Source organism: Poeciliopsis prolifica, unplaced genomic scaffold (genome assembly GCF_027474105.1).
Source record: "Poeciliopsis prolifica strain line A6 unplaced genomic scaffold, Auburn_PproV2 SCAFFOLD059, whole genome shotgun sequence".
In the NCBI taxonomy this organism is placed as follows: domain Eukaryota; kingdom Metazoa; phylum Chordata; class Actinopteri; order Cyprinodontiformes; family Poeciliidae; genus Poeciliopsis; species Poeciliopsis prolifica.
The window spans coordinates 675801-683276 of NW_026562434.1; the positions used below are offsets into that span (position 1 = coordinate 675801).

Below are 7476 nucleotides of genomic sequence, written 5' to 3' on the forward strand. Positions count from 1 at the left end.
TTGATGTACTGAACTGTTTCCTGATTGGTCTGTGACCTACTTCCTGGCTTTGTCACCAGACCTTGTAGGAGTCTCTGATTGGTCTGCAGTGAAAGTCCCAGGAGGAAACGGAGGAACAAGTCCAGGTGTCCATTTGGACTCTGTAAGGCCTGGTCAACAGCTCTCTGATAGAGAACATTTATATTTGATTGGCTAAAAACTGTAGAGAAAAATGATGGATGATTTTCTTCCATCAGGTTGACACCAGAGTTGATGAATGTCAGATGAACATGAAGAGCAGCCAGAAACTCCTGAACACTCAGATGGACGAAGCAGAACACCTTGTCCTGGTACAGACCTCTCTCCTCTTTAAAGATCTGTGTGAACACTCCTGAGTACACTGAGGCTGCTCTGATATCGATGCCACACTCTGTCAGGTCTGATTCATAGAAGATCAGGTTTCCTTTCTGCAGCTGATCAAAAGCCAGTTTTGCCAGAGACTTGATCATCTTCCTGCTCTCTGGACTCCAGTGTGGATCTGTTTCAGCTCCTCCATCATACTTGACCTTCTTCACTTTGGTCTGAACCACCAGGAAGTGGATGTACATCTCAGTCAGGGTTCTGGGCAGCTCTCCTCCCTCTCTGGTCTCCAACACATCCTCCAGAACTGTAGCAGTGATCCAGCAGAAGACTGGGATGTGGCACATGATGTGGAGGCTTCGTGATGTCTTCATGTGGGAGGTGATCCTGCTGGCCTGTTTCTCATCTCTGAATCTCTTCCTGAAGTACTCCTTCTTCTGAGGGTCATTGAACCCTCTGACCTCTGTCACCATGCCAACACACTGAGGAGGGATCTGATTGGCTGCTGCAGGTCATGTGGTTATCCAGAGGAGAGCAGAGGGAAGCAGTTTCCCCCTGATGAGGTTTGTCAGCAGAACATCCACTGAGGTGGACTCTGTAGCATCAGTCAGGATCTCCTTGTTGTGGAAGTCCAGTGGAAGTCGACTCTCATCCAAGCCATCAAAGATGAACAGAACCTGGAAGTGTTCAAAGCTGCAGATTTCTTTGGTTTCACTAAAGAAATGATGAACAAGTTCCACCAAGCTGAACTTTTTCTCTTTCAGCACATTCAGCTCTCTGAAGGTGAATGGAAATATGAAGTGGATGTTCTGGTGGGCTTTGTCTTCAGCCCAGTCCAGAGTGAACTTCTGTGTTAGGACTGTTTTCCCAATGCCAGCCACTCCCTTTGTCATCACTGTTCTGATTGGTTGATCTCTTCCAGGTGGGACTTTAAAGATGTCTTCTTGTCTGATTGTTGTTTCTGGTCTGTGTGGTTTCCTGGATACTGTTTCAATCTGTCTGACCTCATGTTCATCATTGACCTCTCCAGTCCCTCCCTCTGATGTAGAGCTCTGTGTAGATCTGGTTCAGAAGGGTTGGACTTCCTGCTTTAGCAATCCCCTCAAACACAGACTGGAACTTCTTCTTCAGACCAGATTTAAGATGTTGACAAACTGCACCATAGTGTTCTAATATGTCACAAAAAGTAAAATCAGTAACTAAACAAAATCATTTTCTGAAGCTGATTAGAATAAATGTGACCATGTTTCTTAAGACATTAATAATTATGTAATTTATCCATCTGGTCATATCTTTGTAGAAATCGTCTTACTGCTTTGCAGACGGTCAGCCATCTCCTCCTGTTTCATCATCCTCAAGAAGCTCAGTGTGATCTTCATCAGTGCCTGTCTAATGCTATTCCTCTGCTCTTCATCCTCACATTCTGACACATCATCAACTTTTCTTGGGCTCTCTGAGCATTCTGGGTCATCTGGACTTAGAACCTTATGGATCTGCTTCAGCTCATCCTTCACAAAAGTGATGATCTTGTTTTCTAGCGACTGGAATGAAATAATAGATGAACGACACATCATGCAAGGATTGTGTTTATGGAATATTTTCTGTATTTGACCAGATTTCTTTTAAATGAAGGAAAAATTCTAAGCCCATGCATCAGTGTGACAGGTTACAATTCACGCCGTTGGCTGATGCACAGACATTATAAACTTTTTGCACCAAATACATTATAGGAATCTAAATTCAATCAATTAAAACAATCCTTTTTGAATATCTCATGGACTGAACTAAATGAATCTTGGCACCTGGGAGATTACTGCACATTGAAGAATTATGGACAGGATGCTTTGGAGATTCAGTTAATTCCAACCTTTGGTTGAAATATCATTTTTATTTCCAATCTCTAATTCATAGAATAGAGAAAACTAAAGCAAATGCCATCATGTAATACTGGATTTATAGTCGAAACAGGTGAGCTGACAGTTTGTCTTGAGGAAATTTTAGGTTAATCCAAGTATAAAAATTTCAGTGAGTTCTTTATTATATAATTAATGGGCACGAAGTTCAGCCACTGCTGATATGTGAACTTAAAACACCATGCAGTTTTAACAAATGGCCCTCCAGTGATCTTTGTGTAAGGCTCAGGAGGAGTGCAGCAGATTTCACAGTTGTACTCTGTCAGTTTCGGAGAAGAAAACCACAGAAAAATATCTTAGTAAAAGCATGCACCCTGACTATGCACAGGATTAAAAGAGCTTGTGTGGTTCAAAAAATCCTGGCTCTCAAGACAGCAGGAGGATGAAAAAAGATAAAAGAGAAGTTGCACTACTTACTCAAATGGTAGACCAAATAAAGTATAATATACTTTGTTTAATTGAGTCTCAGGCCTCAAATGAAAGGTAACATGGTTGGTTCAGAGAGATCCCACTGGCTAACTTACCAGCACAGACTTATCTGTAGATGCAGACCAGGAACACAGTTGTGAGGAACTGTGTGTTCAGACCTTCACTGGGTGAAGTGCTTGTAATTTATATGCAGTTGCTTATTTCTTTTTACTCTACGTCATTGGGGCAACAGTAAGTGATTCTTGTCCCTGCAGAGGAAAAGTTTGATGCATTCATCTGCTGTATGTGATGAGATCTCGATTCACAGTTCAATAGTTGAATATTAACTAATCCACAAAAAAATTGCGTCTGTGTAACCTATGTCAAGATCAATTATAATTTGATGGGTAAAAATAGAATGTTACAGGGTTTCTTTTGATTCTGTAAGTCAAACTGACAAACTGCAAGAAAGTCTAGCGCTACCTTTGCATCACACTGAAAACATGGAGCCAAACACCAGATAGATATTGGACAGACTGACAGTCCTCTTATCCACAAAGTGCAGCATGAAGATGACTGTGAACAGAAAAGTAGTTGTTGTACATCTACACACCGTAAATATGGAGTCCAGATGTATTCGATCATGCTGGTCATATGGACCACTGGGAACCTCTGAGAACTGCTGGTCCACTCTGTGGTGGAACAAGGAACAATTAGGAAGTCAGAAAATATGCATCCAGCAGTTTACACAGAGGAAATCATGAAGAATTTCACATTAAAAGTCCTTAAAGCAGAAAAGCAAATAATTGTATGAACTCATTACAAAGAAGTTAGAAAGAGAAAGATGAACAATAAGGATGAGGACCGTTAACACCAGAATTACCCAGGAGACATTTTAAAAAGTTGGTGCTGAACTTGGACTCAAACAGTCCAAACTGTCATCAGATCTGATGCTGATGGAGACAGTTTCCCAGAGCTTGGGGACAGTGGAAGTGAAGGCTCTGTCCACACAGGTCTTCAGGACAGTGTGGGACATCCATCAGGTTCTGATGACTAGATCTGAGGTGATGTGGACATGGAGGAGGTCTGAAATATGTGGGTGTGTCCATGTGGGATCCTCTCCTGGATGTTATAGTGAGGATTTTAAAATGGATCCTGTAGATCCCTGGAATCCAGTGAGCGCACATTGTATCTGTCCACATAGACAATCAAAAGTGTGGACAGATATAATGTTCAGACATTATATCACTCCAAATATCACCATGAAGTGATATCTGGATGTGAGCAGAGAACCAGGTTTAATGTTCCTGCTGATCCCATTAAGAACCAGCAGAACCTCTGATGGTCCACATCAGCTCAGTTTGGTTGAGTTCCAGCAGATCTCACCAACCACATCATGAAGCTTTCCTTCCCTGCTGAACTGCTCTCACAATGCACACAGGATCCAAGTCCTGATGGACCAGAATGGCTTTACCAGGTATTTCCCAGTGGGTTATGAAAATATGTTCCACTGTAAAGCCCTATTGCACTGCACAGCTAAACCAGGGTTGACCCATGTCGGCCTGGCTTCAAAGTAGGTCCGAGCGTTTTTGCATTAGAACGTCCAACCTGGTCCCACCCAGCTCCTTAGAACCACAAGAGCTTTGGTTCTAATTGGGCCGGGCAAGTGGGGCTGCTTTAGATTCAGTAGCTGATTGGTTTGGAGTCAGCCGTTCATTGGTTCTAGCTGGCTCTCACTAAACTTTTCTTACTGCATTATGTAAAGAGTGCTCTTTTTAGTATCTTATTATTATTGGATTCCTCCCAATATTCTGCTGTTACCTGGTCTCATGGTGAGGTAATTTTCCTCAGCTTAGATGGTGATGAAAAAGTACGGAATGAGCTAGATGTGTCAACGGGGAATAAGAAAGTTTTCCACCGCATCTATGAGGAAATGGCTTCGGCCAGCTACATCAGAAGTTCCAAACAGTGTAGAGAGAAGTTGAATAAGCTGAATTTTGATTACCGGGCAATTAAGGACAACAACTGTTGGAGTGGAACAGGTTGGAAAGACTGGCGGTGGTACAATAAGATGGAAGCCGTCTATGGACGTCAGTTGTCAAGTAGCGGCAGGGAAAGTTCCCTCGATTTGGCTACCATCTTATTGGAGAACATGATTGATGGTAAGTTTTATGTACAGTGTAAGTCACCATTGTACATTTCACTTTGAGCCAATTAGCTATAAAAGCTTATTTGTAATGTTATGCTTGCAAAACAGGTTGTAAGGCTGTGGTGTGTATAGTCTTGTCTGTTGCTTCATAACTAGCAGAATAGGCTATGGTGAATATCAAGCTGAAGTTTTTTTTTTCCTGTTCTTTTTAGAAAGTTTACATTAGGATTTGGATTCCCAGGACCCGCTGACATTCCAGGTTCATCAATGTCACCACCATCATCCCCTCCGAGATCTTCACCAAGATCTCCCTCAGTGTTCACGGCTTCCACTTCTTCCAGCTCGACAGACCAGTGTGAACATGGTGCAATGGGTACGACACTCGTTCTTTCTTGGTATCGATTTATTGATTTATTTATTTCATAAAGATGTTTTTGTGTAATATAACAGTTTTACTCTTCTCATTTATTTCAGATCCTCATCACAAATGCTCAGCCAACACGGATTTACTTCTGGCCATAAGAGAAGAGAAAAGGAAATTGGGCAAAGCATGACCGCCATGTAAACATACTGCCAGAGGACATACGTTAAGCTTGCAGGTTGGAGAACGCCTTCTGCCTGGAAGAACTGGATGCAAGGAATCAAGAAGTGGCCAAAAACGCAGTTGTTGCTTTATCGTTGGCAAAATTAATTGAATTTATAACTGCTAATATGAGAAAACCACGTATGTAATAAATTTCAGTTTTTCTAAACTGATAGCATCTTCATAGTAGTAAGTAGCCGTTTTCTTCTTCTTCAGTACATTGCCAGTTGGAAAATAACTAAAGAAAGCATTACCCCCACCAACTGGGGGTAATAAACAATTGTGGACCCCATTGTTTAGTGTAAAAACTGTCGTCAGGTACAGCTTCGATACCATGCTCAAATATATGCAAACACAACAGGGCTGCAGTACAGGTGGGACAGGACCGAAGCATGGCTGGGCCTAACCCTAAAAAAGGGGCTTTAGTCTGACATGGAGCCAGGAAGCAGCAAAACATCATCAACACCCAGAAATGAAGATATGTAGGTGTTTTCATTAGAACAGAGGATCTGATTTGGTAGATAATGGATAAACCTCACTTTGTGAATATAACTGGGCATATCTGAGTGCTTACTGTTTCAGTTCCAAAGATACAGAAGTCAGATGCAGCTCACCTCTCCAATGATGGAGGTCCACAAGATTTAACCCAACGACGCATTGGACTGTTTCTCTTAAAGGGTTTCTGGTTCTGGCTTGACTCTTTGATGGATCCTGATAGAAAAACTCTCATTAAAAACTTTCTGTGTGGTTATGCTTTAAAGATTGTTTTCCAATGTGGCTCATCTGTTGATGATCTGTCTGGCTAACAGAGCCAGACAGATCATCAACTTGATGATCTAAATGATCAGAACCGGTCCAATCCTCCAACATGTTCCTGATCATTGATCCTCCTGAATAATGTCCAGCCTTAAAGAGCAGAATATTTTTTTCTGAGACCAACATGTTGGTTTAAATGACTGAGAGAACAGTTTGGTGATCTTAGTGTTGAGTTCTGACATGGAGCAGAACCAGGAATCATTCCACTCTGACCATCCAAGGAGGATCTGATGGAGCTTCAATCAGAACCAGATGGTCAGACACAAAGCTCACCGAAGAATGAGATCTACATGAGATATTATTTAGTTTAACTGTAGAAATGACTGATAATCTGCCAAATTAGATGATGTTTAAAAGTAGAGATGAAACTGGAAAAGTGATTTTTGTTGCCCGCTATGTTGTGCAGGAGAAAATATGATTGTTTTTTCCTATGGTTTATTGTTTTTCTGCTTTGCATGTACAGATTGTTTTTGGGTTCGTTGCTTTTCTTTTTTCCTTTTTTCCCCTTTAACAATCCAAATGCACTGGACTGAAAGTGGTTGTCTAGGAAGGCAGAGCGCACCAATTGGCCACCTGAACAGGTGTCAGCAGATGCTGATTAGAGCCAAAATAAAAGGAACCTGGATGGGAAGAGTGCAGAGTGCAGCCTGGAGCCTGCGGAAACTTGCACACTGCGGAGCAAGGGGCAGATGGAACCCGCTCATCCGGCGCAGAATACCGGGAGTTGAACAGACGGCCAGTACAGAGGATCAGGGCAGAGAACCTCTTCCCATGCCTGTAAGTAGCTTTCCATTCCGATTGTAGAGTATCGGCAGGAAATACGTCTCAACCTTGGTTGAGTTTAACTCACTGACTCTTCTGGAATCTCCAGCATCAGCGAACCTTAACTGGAGAGTTGAAAATCTCCAATGGTATCAAAGAAGCTGCATGACACCATTAGCATATCAATAGCAAGCAGAGGCATTTTATGTGGCTGTGGGAGACGTTAATCACATAAAACTGATGGATTCTCTGCCAAGTTTTTACCAGGATGTCACTGTTCCTACTCAGTGTCTTCCCTTCAGACTGCATGAACTCTGCAACTGTAACTAATTCAGCTACATCTCATAAATTAGTGAAATATGACTTTTTAAGTTATATATATATTTAACTACTTTAATAGTTATTTATTTTTTATTTGTGTATTAAATTTCTTAATATGGGTCCTGAGATCAAATTTCTTACCACAAACAAGCAAATGTGGTATGACAATAAGAACTTCTTCAAAC

The 7476-nt window shown here is 41.7% G+C and overlaps 1 long non-coding RNA gene across 1 annotated transcript; it reads right to left on the minus strand.

Moving 5' to 3' along the window:
* Window positions 1-1738: 1738 nt before the first annotated feature.
* On the minus strand, window positions 1739-6050 carry LOC129379575 (uncharacterized). Its single transcript, XR_008608200.1, has 3 exons — window positions 6007-6050; window positions 3274-3352; window positions 1739-1880 (listed from the first exon to the last, which is right to left on the minus strand). It is a non-coding gene; the product is annotated as an uncharacterized LOC129379575 (long non-coding RNA).
* Window positions 6051-7476: the final 1426 nt, after the last annotated feature.